At 35.3% G+C, this 17434-nt stretch overlaps 1 pseudogene; it reads right to left on the reverse strand.

Annotated features, from left to right (window-relative positions):
• The window catches only part of LOC143410694 (WAS/WASL-interacting protein family member 3-like), a 144200-nt pseudogene extending 129438 nt beyond the window's left edge, over positions 1–14762 (reverse strand).
• Between the last annotated feature and the right edge of the window lie 2672 nt (positions 14763–17434).

Below are 17434 nucleotides of genomic sequence, written 5' to 3' on the forward strand. Positions count from 1 at the left end.
GGAAACCCCCCTCAGATAATGATAGCATTCCATGGAATTGATGTTTCAGTGTCATATCTTATCTCCTTGATAAGAGGAATTTCTCTGGGGAAGAACAACATCTAAGCACCTGGGCAGGTGCAACAACCTGGAATGTAACTGACATGCCCAAAAACCATATGGGATCCTGCAGTAACTGCTATGCAGGACAAGACTTTATCAACTGGTATACAGAAAAAACAGTTTGGAATGATGGATATCATGCCAATATTTCTAGCTGCTAGATTCACCAAACGGGAAGCAGATTATATCCTTACCATAAATTTGATTTTGTGCCAAATTATTCTCATACCCACCAAGTTTGTGTTATGCCACCCTTTGCCATACTAATAATGAATGATATTGATGGTATAAATATTACTAATATAGAGATAACTTGTGCAATCAAAATATCCTGCTAACTCACAAATTTTCTAACCCCTACTATGAAAGCAAAACTTATATTTTATTCTCAGAGTATCCCTAGCAATCTGGCTTCCTGTACACCTATCCAGAGAGTTGAGGAGTCCATGGGACATGGAGATGAAGAATTTCCTGAATGAGATCCTACACCAGACAGGGCATGCAATTTGCCTCATCATCTCTGGAATTATTTGTGGCCATCATCACCACCACAGCCACTGTTGCTTCTTCATTCACTCAGAGTATCCAGACTGCTCGGACTGTAACAACAACAAAAAAAATTTCTGCCATGGCAGAAACCTTTAAATAAACTGTCCTGAGCTGCTATTTTAGTCATTCAGGAAAAAGTAGACCTCCACCAAGAACAACTAGATATTCTTTTTATGTTGCAAGGCTTACTTGTGATCCTGAATTCTATAGTATTTGTGTCACCCAATATGCTGCATCTGCAAGTGTAACCTTACACTTCTCTGATTTATCTCAGTTTATTAAGGGCACTTGGGATGCTAACTGTATTATGACTATGCATAACCTTACTGTCAATTGTCAAAATCAATGAGATGAATGTGTCTATCTTGAACACCTCTTCCTTTTTCCAGGAATTGACTTAACATTGGGAAAACCTGATAGCCAAATTAACTAGCCCTTTTAATGATATTACCCTGGCCTTACTCTTTATAATAGTGATAATATTTTTATGTGTTGTGATATGATTATGTAACCATGTAAAGGCCAATGAATGCAAGACAAACAGGTTGGCTTAAGTCTTTGCAGCATAGTCAGAGAGGGGAATTTTGGGGACGAGTGCATGAAGTACTGCATACATTAAGGTCATCTGAGTGGCAAACCACTTCACCATGCTAGGTGTGTGAGTGGCAAACCACTTATCCTGCAAGCACAGCCCTGGGCATGAGGTCACTTGTGGCACTCCCTGTGGTTGTTCCATGGCCCACTCCTCAATTGGTCACTTCATGGACAATTGGCCAGCAAACATGCTGAAAATTTGGAAACTTCAGTTGTAGGCAAATTTAAAACTTGACAAACATTTGTAAAAGTAATGAGTTCAGGTGTTCTATTGTACATCTACTATACTTTATGATATGATTCAAATTAACTAAAAGAAAGTAATTAGAAATGATAAGTATTTGAGAAGGCAAAATGTTAATTATACCATTTTTAACAATGTATGTATCAAATTATTAATATTGTGCTACAAAGATGTACATGTGTCAGACTGGGGTAGTTGTAGTGGTGGAGCACTTGCCTCGCATGTGTGAGGCACTAGGTGTGATCCTCAGGACTACATAAAATAAATAGTTATTTCATTTATCAATAACTGAAAAAAATTAAGAAAAAGAAGTACATGTGTCAATTAAATTATTTAAAAATTTATGAATAGTTGTATATTTATATGTTCTTTTAAAAACTTATTTTTATTTCCAACAGAAGAAGAGATGCTGATTCTGTTATATTAAATATTTTAAAACTAATTTTTAGGGTGGAAATTTCCACATCCAAATATTCAGACAATCAAAAAGATTATTTATTTATTTAGTTAGTTAGTTAGTTAATATTAAAAATAGTACAACCATCACAATCCGATCAATTACCTGAAGATGTACCCTTAACTTTACATTGTTGATTGCAATTTTTATCATGTTAACAATATTTTAATAAAATCTGTGATCTTAACAAATATATATGACATAAAAATGTAAATAACTGCCTGTCCAACACTGAAAGTCCACTAAAAAGTTTAGAAACTTCCCCAAAGCCTGGACCACACATTATACAATGATATCCAGTAATTTCCATGATGATCCTTAACACTGAACATCTTTTTATATATTTTTTTCATTTCTATGCTTTTTGGGGAAAATATATATTCTCATTTTTTGATCATTTTCAACTGGGTTTTTATTTATTATTTATTCTTGAATTGGAACTGCCTATCATGTACTTTGTATATTAATCCATGTCATATATCTTGTTTGAGAATCTACTCTCCAACTCTCTTGCTTTTTTACTGTTGTATTCTTTGCCAAGCAGGATATTTGAGTTATGACATTGTTCTGGTTGTCTATTTCTGTACTGTTGCTCATAGTTTTGGTATCATATTAAGGACCAGATTTTAAATGTCCCCCAAATGCCTACATATTAAAAATCTGGTCTCCCAGTGGTGCCACTAGAATGTTGTGGAACCCTGAAAAGTTTTCAGGGGTGGATCCCTATGTCAGTGGGCATGCCCATTAGATAGTGTAACCCCAAATGCTCTGTATTTGGTTTCCTGTTTGAGGTGTAACCATGTTCTTGCACACATGGTCCTGCTAGGGTGTGCCACAATTCAGGGCCCTATTCAGAACTGAGAAAGAAAAACAATGTGCCTTCAACACCAAAAACTGAGGTATATCAGGTTTTTTTATAAATTGGTTTCTTCAGGTATTTTATGGTAGAATGTGAAACTAATTTATGTCATTTTCCAAAAATTATTATCAATATCATTGCTATTAAAATATTCCAGCATGGTTTTTCTACTGATTTTAGTTTTAGACTTTGCACATCAGTTTTTTAAGTTAATGAACTTGCATTTTATTTATATTTCTAGATTAGTGCTTGTATTACATCAATTCTAGAATTAATGGGTTTGACTATTCTATTTGCATACTTGAATTGATTTAATCCACCTCTTCTTATGTCCTCTTTTTCTCTCTTCCTCTCTCAAATCCCATTATGTTTTACAAATAATCTGTCTTTTCTTTCTAATCCTCATTACCCTTGTTTTACTTTATACAAGATTGGATAATACATATTTTTCCCTAGCTGACTAATTTATGTGACATGTAAAATCCAATTCTATTCATTGTCCTGCAAATGATATGTTTCTTTCTTTCTTATGACAAACTATAAGTCCATTGTGTGTGTATGTCACAATTTTTTCCACATTCATCTTTTGACAGACATATATGTTGATTTCATATTTTATTGTGAATAGTACCACAATAAACATGTTTACAAAAGTATCTTATCTGTATGTTGATTTTCTATTCCAAAAATTCTTACAGAGGAGTATGTATTCTTCTGCACATATAGGTATAGTGTTCCCCATACTGGTTAAATATTTTATATTCCCACAAACATTGTATAAGTGTGGGAGATCAATCTTGTACATGACTGGGTCACACTCCCAGGCTGGGTGCTTAGGCGCTCAGTCACAGAAATGTGGCAGAGCTTTCCCCTCCTTTCTTGGGTTTGAGGGTTGGAGGGTTGGAGTGTGTCTTTTTACAGCCCCTTGGGTGAAGCTATGCTCACCTGTTCCTTTTTAATATGACCCTTTTTAGGATAGAATCTTTTATGGAAATGCCTTGTGTGTGTCCCTTTCTCTTACTGTTCCCTTGGGTGTGGCCTACTCAGGTGCCAATCAACCTGCTTACAGTGAACATCATGAAGATAGTCTCAGCCCCCTGAAATCTGACCCTTTGCCTCATTTGAATATCTTCTCATCAATAAAAGGGGTCAGCACATGCTCTCATTCTCTTGTTCTCTCTCTTCCTGCATACCCTTAAGATCAGAAGAGTCATCACAGGGACTCCAAACAAAAAAGTATTTGTGTCTCTTGTGTGGTTATTTTGCACATCCCAATTAGCCCAATTTAGCTGTAGTGATCTCTGAGCCCTTTAGTCACGAGAAAAGAAACCCAGCAATTGGCATCCCTGGGTGGGCAGAAAGGTCTGACTCTTTTTTTTATTTTTTTAATTAGACATAACAATACGATGATCTTTACATATCATACATTTGAATCAAATGGGGTATAATTTCTCATTTTTCTGAGTGTACAGGTTGCAGAATCACATTGGTTATAAAGACACGTGTATACATACAGAAATACTAGTGTCTATTTTATCCTGCTGACTCTTTAAGGTACCCTGAACAAAAGCAACAAATGCTGGCTTGCACGGGAACTCTAATTTAAATATTAAAGAAAGTTTAGTGAATTCAGTATTTCTCTCCAGAAATTAAGCAAGCTTAGGATTGCAGAGTATTGTGGGCTGGATTGTAGAAAGTAAGTAAACTAGATAGAAAGAAAATTTGTGACATTTAAATTTTTAATATTTGTGTATAATTCTAGAGACTCTAAATAAATATAGATATTTAAATGGCTAATGGGCTATGTTGTTGAGTTGAGTCCTTTCCATGGAAAGAGTGCTTTTGTGAATTTAAAAAAAAAATTGTAAATCTTTATAAAAAAATTTGGGAGGGCTGGGATTGTGGCCCAGTGATAGAATGCTTGCCTAGCGCGTGTGGGACCTGGGTTCAGTCCTCAAAAAATTAAACAATAAGATAACAAATAACCCAATCAACAAATGGGCAAAGGACCTGAACAGACACTTCTCAGAAGAGAACATACAATCAATCAACAAGTACATGAAAAAATGCTCACCATCTCTAGCAGTCAGAGAAATGCAAATCAAAACCACCCTAAGATACCATCTCACTCCAGTAAGATTGGCAGCCATTATGAAGTCAAACAACAATAAGTGTTGGCGAGGATGTGGGGAAAAGGGTACACTTGTACACTGATGGTGGGACTGCAAATTGGTGAGGCCAATTTGGAAAGCAGTATGGAGATTCCTGGGAAAGCTGGGAATGGATCCACCATTTGACCCAGCTATCGCCCTTCTCAGACTATTCCCTGAGGATCTTAAAAGAGCGTACTATAGGGATACTGCCACATCAATGATTATAGAGGCACAATTCACAATAGCTAGACTGTGGAACCAACCTAGATGCCCTTCAATAGATGAATGGATAAAAAAATGTGGCATCTATACACAATGGAATATTATGCAGCACTAAAAAATGACAAAATCATAGAATTTGCAGGGAAATGGATGGCATTAGAGCAGATTATGCTAAGCGAAGCTAGCCAATCCTTAAAAAACAAATGCCAAATGTCTTCTTTGATATAAAGAGAGCAACTAAGAACAGAACAGGAAGGATGAGCATGAGGAAAAGACTAAAATTAAACAAAGATGAGAGGGGGGAGAGAAAGGGAGAGAGAAGGGAAAGCATATGGAAAAAGTAGGAGACCTTCAATGTTACATAAAATTATAAGAGGTTATGAGGGGAAAGGAGGAGGGAAAAAAGAGAGAGAATTAAACAACAGCAGAGGAGGTAGAGAGGGAAGATGGGAGGGGAGGGGAGGGGAGGGGGGATAATAGGGGATAGCAATGGTAGCAGAACACAACAGTCACTAATATGCCATTATGTAAAAATGTGAGTGTGTAACCAATGTGATTCTGTAATTTGTATTTGGGGAAAAAATGGGAATTCATAACCCTATCGAGTCAAATGTATGAAAGATGATATATCATGAGCTTTGTAATGTTTTGAACAATCAATAAAAAAAACACATCAAAATAAAGGCATTGTGTTGTGTCCATGTACACCTAAAAAAAGGGGACAAAAGGTTTTTTTGGCCTTTATTATCTTCCTACAAGTTTGTGCTAGGAGAGTGAGAAAAAGGAAGAGAAAATGATGCGATGTTTACCTGGAGGGAAGCAAATTTCAATTTTCTATTGTTTTTGTGAACACTCAGAAAATATGTACTGACCTCTTAGCTACATGATTGTACTATAAATCAGAATGGCTGTATCTCAGCCGTTGGGGACAAAAGACTTTAGTCGCTGCTGCTCACTGTGCTATAAGGTCTTAGCCCCTGTGGCCAGCTGGTGGAGGCGATCCCCCACTCACTGTCTTGACAGGGTCACAGTGAGGATGAATGCTGGCAAAGCCACGCTGGTTGGTGGGTAACCGAAACCATGAGACCCTTTTTTATGTAATTGGGACTTTGCATTTTCATGCTTATGTTTCTCACAGGAGGCATGAGTATGTTAAATGCCAAACAAATTAAATTTCAGATGGCTAGAACAGAACAGGTAGTTCATGCCTTGGAGGCCGTTCTACCCACCCCTCAGCATATCAAGGACTAAGTAAAAGGCTATTCTTCTATCTTAGTACATTGTGGACAAACCTAATAATGGACAACAATTATCCTCTGAAAAACAAATTCTTTGAGAACTAGTGCACCTTGACTGAGAAACAAACTCTTTGAGAACTAGTGTACCTTGACTGAGAAATAAAGAAACTCTTCGAGAAAGCAGCTCAACCAGTTTTATGAGAATAAATTTAGGAATCAATTAAAATAGGTTTATAAGACACAGTTTTAGAATAATGTTAGAAATATTATTTTATTTAGATTCTTTTTTTATTATTTTTTAAATTTTAATATTTATTTTTTAGTTCTCGGTGGACACAACATCTTTGTTTGTATGTGGTGCTGAGGATCGAACCCGGGCCACACGCATGCCAGGCGAGCGCGCTACCGCTTGAGCCACATCCCCAGCCCCATTATTTAGATTCTTAAGTTTAGAAATTCTTAAGTCTTTAGTTGTATAGGTTTCTGATATGTTTTAAGGATGATTCATAAACTTTAGGATATTTTAAATATAAGATTTAAAGGGACTTTTTTAGATGGGAATTTTAGATTAAAAATAAAGTACAAGTGTACTTTAGGTTAATGATTGGCTAAAAGACTTAGAGTCTGGTTACATAGTTTGGCATTAGTTAATAAGGAAATAACATATCTTGGGAAAAATAGTAAATCTTGGGAAAATCTGAAGGATGTAAATTGGTGACATGTTTTATTGATGATTCTGTACTTTGATGATTGTATGGCTGGGGGTCATATCCTGGAAGAATGTAGATCGGTGTGCTCTCAATCATGGTTAAGGAAATGTCATGTCTTGGCAAAGTTTTAAATTATATAATCAATGACGTATTGTGAATCTATAATGATGAGAAAAACTGTAATAAAAGGGGACCCAGAGAAAGCTGCTTTAGCTCTCTCTCTGAAGATTGCTCAAATGGAACAACTCCTGTCTCATCATTTTGCCGACGCCACTCCTCCTTCAGGACTCCCTAGACCCCGCTGGGGCTGGACCCCGGCAGCCAGCAGTGTTTTTAACCCTTAAATGACTTGACCTGAATGCCAAACACAGACTAACATAATATCTGATGGTAATTCTGGCATCTGCCGCTAAAAAAATTTTGGAGCACCCTTGTGTCACAAAAAGAAGTGCAGGGTGTGGGAGTACACAAACTGCCACCACAAGTCACAGAGACAAAGCAAGCTGCTACTGCTGTAGGATCTTGGCCAGGCAGGGGAAATGCAAAAAAATCAAATGAAATGCAATCAGCTAGGAAAATTATCAGGGAACTTTTACCCCAACAATGGGCAGGGGACTCCATGTTGTTTGAGTCACCATGGTAACCACAAGATGCCTGGATGGAGTGGTGGGCTTCCTGGTCCCGCCTTCTGCATTTTTTGCAGGCTTCCCATTGGTTCTTCCACAGTCACTCAGACAGGACTTCTTGTCATGCCTTTCAGCCACTAACCTGTACATTCTGTTTCAGATTTTTACTGGAGCTACTCAGAGCATGAATTTTTAAAATGTTGACCAGCAAATGCTAACAACAAAAAAAATCTTCTTCAGACAAAATTTAATTCCACAGGTTTCCATATTGCAGCCTTAAATTTAAATTAGTTTTTGAGTTGAATATCCTGATTTTTCTCTAGAGTTGTGTTACTAAATAATGTTCTATTAATGAGAGATATCAAACATGCATCTTTGTATTTTACTTTTAATTCTAGAGGTTATGGGGATGAATTTTCTCTCCACAGGAACAAAAGCCAACAATGTTCCTATGATGAACAAAAAAATCCTTATTCTCATTCCTGACTATATAATTACAAAAACTAAACATGTATGCATAAGGATCTTATTTCAGTTACATTAAGTGACATCACATATAAGAGTGCACTCCTAATTAAAATTAAATTTAAATGGATCCAAGTATTTAAAAACCACGTGGTTACATAAAGTCCATACAATTATAAGTTATTTTCTTATTCTTAATATATGTTTTCCTAGGTATTCAGATAACCTATATTTGGTAATCTAAAATAATTAACACATATACTTAATTGTTTAATTAATATATATTTGTCTAATTGATTTTCTTCAACAGAAAACTCATAATTTGTGTTTTATATGTACATATATCAGATAATCTGCCTTTTAGTTACAGATATTTGAGATAAATATATTTACTATAAATTTGCTTTTAAGAGAAAATACAATCTTCAAGTAGTTTCTAATTCTCAAGTTATTATACAAACTTATAAGATGATAAACAAATATAATTCTGTCTACAAAATAGCTAAGGATTTTAACAATATTTTCATTGATATTTCTTATCAAAGTACAACATTTGTTTATAAATTCTAAGGTTTGCAAAAAATTGTTCCAAAGTATAACTAGAAAAAATTCTGAAAAAAAGATGCTTCAACCAAAAAAAGCACACATTTGATCCTAAAAAAAAATCATCTATATTTTAATGATAAAAGTATTTTCCTAAAAAAAGATTATTATATTACTATCTAAACACATGATGTAAAAAGTTATAACAATTAAAAAAGAGATTTATGTGTACTGGACTGACTATACAAATTTTGACTGATTAATTCAAGGATAATTCAGGCTATTGTCCTAATTTGATTATACTAATGTGAGCTAAGATTTTGTCCACATTTTATTTTGAAATTATAAAAACCTACTAAAATGTTCCAAGTTTATTTCCTTATAAAAAGGTCTGTATTGCCTAATGATTTTTATTGTTTAAGACAAAAATTAATTTTGGTAAATAAATTCATATTCTTAATTAAGCACTAAATATATTAAACTATTGACTTAGATTCCTATTTTGATATTTTACAAAATAATCCTTCTTGGTTTTGAAACAAAATGCCATTAATCACTTTCTGTAATCTCTTGTGTTTTTTTTATTAATTTATATATTGTTATAGGAGATTGGACCAAGTGACACTTTTCTATCAACCTCTATCCCTATGTTTTCAATATTTTAGTTTGACACAGACTCTCATTAGGTCACTTAGGGTCTTGCTGAATTGCTGCAACTTGTCCTGAATTTGTGATCCTTCTGATTGAGCCTCACAAGTCAAATATCTGGGGCAAAATGCACATATCAATTATCCTGGATTTTTCTTTGTTTATATATCTTTACCTGACTACGGTTATTATTCTTTCTCATTACTAATATTACATTTTTATTTGTCTTATTTATTTATGTGTCTATTTAAGATTGAAAAGCTGCACACAGTGTCTCATGCCATAACTCCAGAACATTGGAGGTTAATGGAAGAAAGAAAATTCTAATTTAAAGCCAGCCTGGGAAATTTAGTTTTTCAAAATTAAAAATTTTATTTAAAAAGAACAGTGCAGGGGCTGGGGATGTGGCTCAAGTGGTAGCGCGCTCGCCTGGCACGCGTGCGGCCCGGGTTCGATTCTCAGCACCACGTACGAACAAAGATGTTGTGTCCGCCAATAACTAAAAAATAAATATTAAAAAAAATAAATAAAAAGAACAGTGTGTACAGCTCAGAGGTGAAGTACTCCTGAGTTCTAAACCAGTACTAGAGGTGTGGGTGACTGAGAACCATAAATTTAATAATCACTTTTATTTAAAATTATATGTTTGATAGATTTATCCCTGAAAATTACATTTATTAAGTCATTTAGTTTTTATTGTTATTAGTACTTCATAATACTTTTATTTTTATTTTTTAATTTATATTATTAGTTATTCAAAACATTACATAGCTTTTGACATATCATATTTCATACATTTGATTCAAGTGGGTTATGAACTCCCATTTTTACGTGATATACAGATTGAAGAATCACATCAGTGATTTGAGGGGAGGGGAGGGGGAATAGTAGAGGATAGGAAAGGCAAGAGAATACAACAGACACTAGTATGGCAGTATGTAAAAACGTGGATGTGTAACCGATGTGATTCATAATACTTTTAAACTTCAGTGTTTTTGTCATTTTTTAATTTTTTAACAAAAACACTAAGTATTCTTATTTTTTAAGATTCTTTAGTTTCTACAATATAGCATGGCTTTTCCTTCTTTCTTTTCTTGAAGTCTTCTTAGACTAATTTTTCTGTGGCTGAAAATTTTAGTTGAAATCTTCTTTCTCCTGAGTGGATTTATACAGGGGAAAAACTTCACCAGTGAACCCAGATAAGTATTTAATGGCTTCTGCATCTTTTCTGGGGATTCATTCTCTCTAGACATTTAACTTTCCATGAAGAGGATTATGTGTGTGTGTGTGTGTGTGTGTGTGTGTGTGTGTGTGTGTTTTGCAGATTTTTTAAGCAGATTAAGCAATGCATAACTTCTTCCTTCACCTGGCGTCTGTACTCTAGGCTCTCTGGTGTTTAAAGGTTTGTTCTCTTTTTCAGTGTGCCTAATTATTTAAAGTAATTATTTAAAGTAAAAGCCAGAACACAAAAGCAGATATATTAAAACTATTCATTAATATGCATTTTGTTGTTTGTGTGTATGTGTGTATGTGTGTGTGTGTGTGTGTGTGTGTGTGTGTGTGTGTGGCCTGTACAGACCACCGGGGATACATTTACTTTAGAAAGTAATTTAGAAACTAATTCCATAAATGTCTTTTTCTTAGTATAGAATTGGGGTATGTTTCTTTTCACAAATAATGAAAATGAACTTGGCCAGATGTGTTTTCAGAAATTGTCATTTAGTAAAAGAATGGGAAAGTGCAGAGCTCTTAGCACTGAGAAGAAAAATTTCAATTCCATGACTCACTTTCAAATTTGCTGCCATTGCTTAAGATGTTTACCCTACAGAAGCCTGGCAAATAAGTAGGAGGTGAGAGGATGACCTTTAAAATCATAACCACTTGAAAAAAAAAAGCAATGAAATATGGTTTCCATCTGTGGAAGTCGTGAATTTTTTTTCTCACAGGATAGTTGACTTTTTGTGGTAATAACAATAACAATAATAATCAAAATCCTTCATGTAGCGACAAAGGTAAACTTAAGTAGCAGAGCCAAGTTAAGTGTGGAGAAGCTTCTGGGAGGAAATACAATCCATTATGAAAGAATAAATCTCTTATTTCTTTTTACATGAAAAAAAGAAAAACCTAAGTCAACTAAAACTACAAATGTTTTCTTTTTAAATTTTATTTTTATAATGTTTGATGGATTTTTTTTAAAAAATGTATTTATATTTGATGCTGAGAATCAAACCCAATGCCTCAAACATGCTAGACAAATGCTCCAACCCTGAACATGAACCAAGCCCCAAATGTTTTTTTTATATATGAACGTTATCTGTGTCAGTTAGCCAGAGTTTTCCAAAGAAATAAAATTGGCTTTTCATAAAGTCCTTCAACTGATAGAATGAGCCCCACAACTATGGTGGGTAATCTGCTTTAAAATCTACAGATTTCAATGTTAATCTTATGTAAAACATTAATCTCACTTTCATTAAAACATTTTAAATATAATTGGAACACATATCTCAGATACATGACATATTCAAATTGATAGAGCAAATTCACAATCACACCCGAATTTTTATTTTATTGTTTTTAAGTTTGAGACAGGGTCTCTAATTTGCTTATGGTGTGGATGAGTTTCCAAGACTAGTTTAAACTTGGGATCCTCTTGCCTAATCTTTCTTCTCTCTTTTTTCATATGTAAGACATACATTTTGTTATATGTGAGACAGTCAATTTTTCCTAATTGTTACTTCAGTTTGTACCCTTTAATGGCATCATACAGTAAATATAAATTACATTTTAATATTTCCCTTTTATAAAGGCATTATTTAACTTTGGAAACTTACAATTATATTTGTCTTTCAATATTATTATTATTATTGTTATTATTATTATTATTATTATTATTATTATTTTGGATAATTGAGAAAAGGTTTTCCAAACTCCTCAGCCATATTCACAGTCCTTTCTAAAGTTAATTTGAATAATAATCTCACTAAAATGCTAAAGCTGGTTTTTTTTCTTAAATATTTTTTAGTTACAGACAGACACAATAACTTTATTTTATTATTTTTTCATGTGATGCTGGAGATCAAATCCACTTCCTCACACATGCTAGACAAATGCTCTACCAACTGAGCTACAGCACTAGCCGTTAGGCTGAACTTCATTTTGCAATTCTTCTTACTTTTCTTTCCAAGTAGCTTGTATTAAGGTCATTCATCACTGCATACACTGTATAAACCCGTTTCTTGTAAAAATTTTGGCATATCTTATTTTTTATACTAAAGTATTTTATTCTCAATAAATACTTTATTATGTCATCCTAGGAAATGATACAATGATTTTTTTTTTGTAATGCAGATACTCCACAGCTTTCTTTGGAAAGAATATCATTTCTTCTCCTTCATGGCAGTGCAGTTTCTGTCTTTTATCATTGTATTAATGGCCAGTTTTATGTCTTTAATTCCACAGGGCTAATTATTTTAAGTTTTGTGTCTTTAATTCCAGAGAGCTAATTTTTTATCTCATTATGATGTCTATACTGATTGCTATAATGTTAAGTCCTATAATCATATGTGGCACGACATTTTCATTAATGATGGACTTCATGTACAGTAATGGCTAAATTATATTCTAGGTATGTAGTTTTCTATATCATCTAAAATTGTGTTAGTACCTTGCATCATTAGCACCTTATGGTGCATTTTCTAGAATGTAACCACATCATTAAGTGAGGCATCATTATACATATCAAAAATGTTACAATTATATAAAATATAAATAATATGAAATTTTTACATGTATAGGAGAATCAATTTGAGAAAGAAAAAGAAACTGCTGAGGACATAAAAGATGCAGGGATAAAAAAGGTGGCTGTCAGTTGGAAAAAGACAGGAAATATTGTGATAGCATAATACTTATGCCAATTGTCTCATATTTGGAAATTCTTATAAACTGGAAGTTAATGGTATAATCAAACAAGTGAGCCACACACCTGGCTCGCTGCTCTTACAGCTGTACAGGAAATTCCACATTTTTTTCCCTCTCAAGTTTTTAATTTTTTTTCTTCTCCAGTCACTTCTTATCCAACTCATATCTGCTATTGCTCCACTTTTACCTGTTCCACCTGATCTTCCCCATCTTGCCCGTAGTAACAAATACCCATTATATTTTTCCTTCAACCCATCCCATCAATTCTTACCCTCTTGTAACCTCTCATAACAGCACTAGTAATGGCCCAGCCCCAATATTATGAGCTACCCCTCTTTATTCTGATTTCTATATCAAACAGATTTTCTTTAGTAACAAAGCATCAATTGTGATTAATATTAGGTTTGGTTTCCTACACAATGAGCTACTCTTTTTATAATTAAATAAATAAATGCTCACAATTCCTTTTTGTTTGTTTGTTTTCTATTTTATAAAAGAATAGTACTCTAAAAGAACTAGTTGCAACAAAACAAATGTGTTGCCTTTAGAGAGACTGGAGGGTATAGTGAAAGCAAGAGTACATGTACATATTATGTGTAGCATAATTAGTGATATATATATATATATATATATATATATATATATATATATATATATTAGTTACATTGTATTTTACCTTTGAAAGAATTTATTGATCTGTATAATTTTTATTCTGGCTCAGTATTTGACTTGGTTAATAATATTAAATTCATTAAATGAAAGGTAATGAGGAAGAGCAGAAAAGAAAAGATTTAGAAAAAATATCAGAAAATACTTGTAGTCATTGGCCATATTAATTATTTTGATTATTTAGGTGGTTTTATAGATGTCAAAAGATAATATATATAAAAATATCCATAGAGTATCAAAAGATAATATATAAATCTTAAATATGTTTCATTATCACATCAATAACTCTTAAAAATATGTTATATGTCTAGGTTGTGGTAAAAAATAAATCACACACATAAATAATAAATTTAAAAGAAAACTGAGAATTCATTCACTAAATATCAGTCTCAATATTTTGAAAGAAAAAATTTATACAAAGGAAAGTAAAGGAAAAATACACATAAATGAGCCACATTTAAAATAATAAGAGTGGCTCCAGGCTCGCTCGGGCCGCGGCGCTCTGGGCTGGCGGCGGCGGCGCAGAGCGAAGGCGTCCAGGATGCGGCGCGGGGCGGCCCGGTACCCCTCTGCCCCGTCACGGCAGCGGCGGCCGCGGGGACCGGGCCAGGGTCGGGGGCGGCGGCCCGAGCCGCGGTAGCGGCGGCGGCAGCGGCAGCGGCGGCGGGAGGGGCGGCCTGAGGGCGGGCGGGCGCCCGGGTGCGGGGGCTCCGCGCCGCTCCGCACAGCCCGGCCCGGCTCGGCCCTGCTCGGCCCCAGCGCCATGAGCGGCGGCGGCGGCGGAGGAGGGGGCTCGGCGCCCAGTCGCTCCGCCGACTACTTTGTCATCTGCGGGCTGGACACCGAGACCGGGCTGGAGCCGGACGAGCTGTCGGCATTATGCCAGTACATACAGGCTTCTAAAGCCAGGGATGGTGCCAGCCCTTTCATTTCGAGTACGACTGAAGGAGAAAATTTTGAGCAGACACCATAAAGACGAACATTCAAGTCTAAGGTCCTTGCCCGATATCCTGAGAATGTAGAATGGAATCCCTTTGACCAAGATGCAGTGGAAATGCTATGTATGCCTAAAGGGCTGGCATTCAAGACCCAGGCTGATCCCAGGGAGCCCCAGTTCCATGCCTTTATTATCACAAGAGAGGATGGCTCTCGAACATTTGGGTTTGCCCTTACATTTTACGAAGAGGTGACTAGCAAGCAGATCTGCAGTGCAATGCAAACCCTTTACCATATGCACAATGCTGAGTATGATGTCCTACATGCTCCTCTTGCTGATGGCCGAGACCAGAGTGGCATGGAAGATAGTGAAGGCACTCCTGGGACCAAACTTCAGCGCTTCAACTCCTATGACATTAGCCGGGACACTCTGTATGTCTCTAAGTGTATCTGCCTCATCACACCCATGTCCTTCATGAAGGCATGTCGGCGTGTGCTGGAGCAACTTCATCAGGCAGTCACTTCACCTCAGCCCCCTCCTCTGCCCCTTGAGAGCTACATATACAACGTACTCTATGAGGTGCCACTCCCACCTCCTGGCCGGTCCTTGAAGTTTTCAGGGGTCTATGGGCCAATAATCTGCCAGAGACCAAGTACCAATGAGCTTCCCCTATTTGACTTTCCTGTCAAAGAGGTCTTTGAACTGCTTGGGGTGGAGAATGTGTTCCAGCTCTTTACTTGTGCCCTTCTGGAGTTTCAAATCCTGCTCTATTCACAGCGTAAGTCAGTGCTTACTAGAGCTTTTTGCCTGCATAGGGCCTTCCTACTTTCCATAGTCGTGAAAAGTGAGTGATTTTTTGTTAGTGTGACTGACTAAAGGGCTGTTTCAGTTTTAGTAAAACCCAAATCTTTTGCAGGTAAGTAGGGGATGAAAAATTGATGAAACATGAGGAGCTAACATTTTGGATTGGCGATCCTCACTGCCTTTTGCTAAGCACTCCAGTTTCAGAGGGGAACCCTACTTCCTAACATTCTTGTTTACCAAGGTTAAAAAGAGGGGTAAGGGGTGATGGTCACCAGAAGTGATGTTTTATCAGTTCTATGCTGTTATTCTACAGGGGTATTTTTGCTCCTCCCTCAGCCTGAAAGTAAAATCAAGGATTCACAAAGGGTGATCCTTTAATTATGAAGAAAATGTATTTGAAAAAATAAGGTTTTGCTTTTTTCCATTGTTAGTTTCACTGAATTTGTTTTATAAATGGTCAGTTGAATGTGAGCAGCAGATTTGGAAAAAATAGTAAGTCAAAAGAAGGAAGCAGATGCTTATTTAATAAGCCACATAAATAATATAAAATTTATTCATTCAGGATATTTACTGAGAGCATACTATATGGCAGGTATTGTTTCAAGGACCAGAGATACGGGGTGGACAAAGCAGATAAAAATTCTTTCTGTAGTGGAAATTATATTTTAGTGGGAAAAAGAGTGGTGATTAAGTCAATAAATACATTATACAAAATGGTGGTTAATAAACTCTGAGGAAAAATAAACCAGGAAAGGGATAGTATTTGAGAAGAGAAATTCCAGTTTTTAATGGGGTGATTAGGTTAGGCCTCTCTGAGTTACTTGTTATGTCTATAGAAAAGTATTTTAAAAGGCACAGGATAAGTGATCTAAGACAAGAATGTGCTTCAAAGAACAAAGAGGAAAGTAGAGTGGATCAAGTGGAGTAAGTGAGAAGGAGAGTAGCAGGAGATGGAGGCCTGATTGTATAGGGTTTTGTAGGCTATTGTAAGGACTTTGGCTTTTACCTTGAGATATATAGCCATCAGAGGATATATTTTTTTTTGCTCTTTATTTAGAAATAATTTTCAACTTATGGAAGAGTTGCAAAGAATGTTCGAAGAACTCTTGTATACCCACTCACAAATTCACCAGTTGTTAATATTTTTCTATATTTGCTTTAGTACTCTGAGAACTCTGTATGTATGTGAAAATAGCTGAACCATTGAGAATTATTACAGACACCATATCTCTTGGTTTCTGAATGCTCAAACTTTTATTTCCTAAAAATGAGGACATTCTCTTATATAATTATTAAATTTAGGAAATTAACATTGATACCATATTCAAGTTTCACTATTGTCCAGTAATATCTGTTATGATTATTTTTTTCATTTTTGATCCAGAATCTAGTTACTAAATGCATTGGTTTTAATTGTCATTTTCTCAGCTTTTACTTGCTTTCATACATTAACATTTTTGAAGATTGCAGATATGTTATTTTGTAGGATGTTCCTCATTTTGTGTTAGTTAGTCCCTCATGATTAGATTCTAGTAATTTTGGGGTGGAATATCACAGAAGCAATATTGGGGTTTTCTTAGTGCCTCTTATCAGGAGGCACATAATGTTGATTTTTACCATTTTAGGAGGCATGTATTGTCAGGCATGTATTGTCCTATTTTGTGTGATGTTAATTTGATCACATTACTTGGTTAAG

Source organism: Callospermophilus lateralis, chromosome 11 (assembly GCF_048772815.1).
Source record: "Callospermophilus lateralis isolate mCalLat2 chromosome 11, mCalLat2.hap1, whole genome shotgun sequence".
NCBI classification, from domain to species: domain Eukaryota; kingdom Metazoa; phylum Chordata; class Mammalia; order Rodentia; family Sciuridae; genus Callospermophilus; species Callospermophilus lateralis.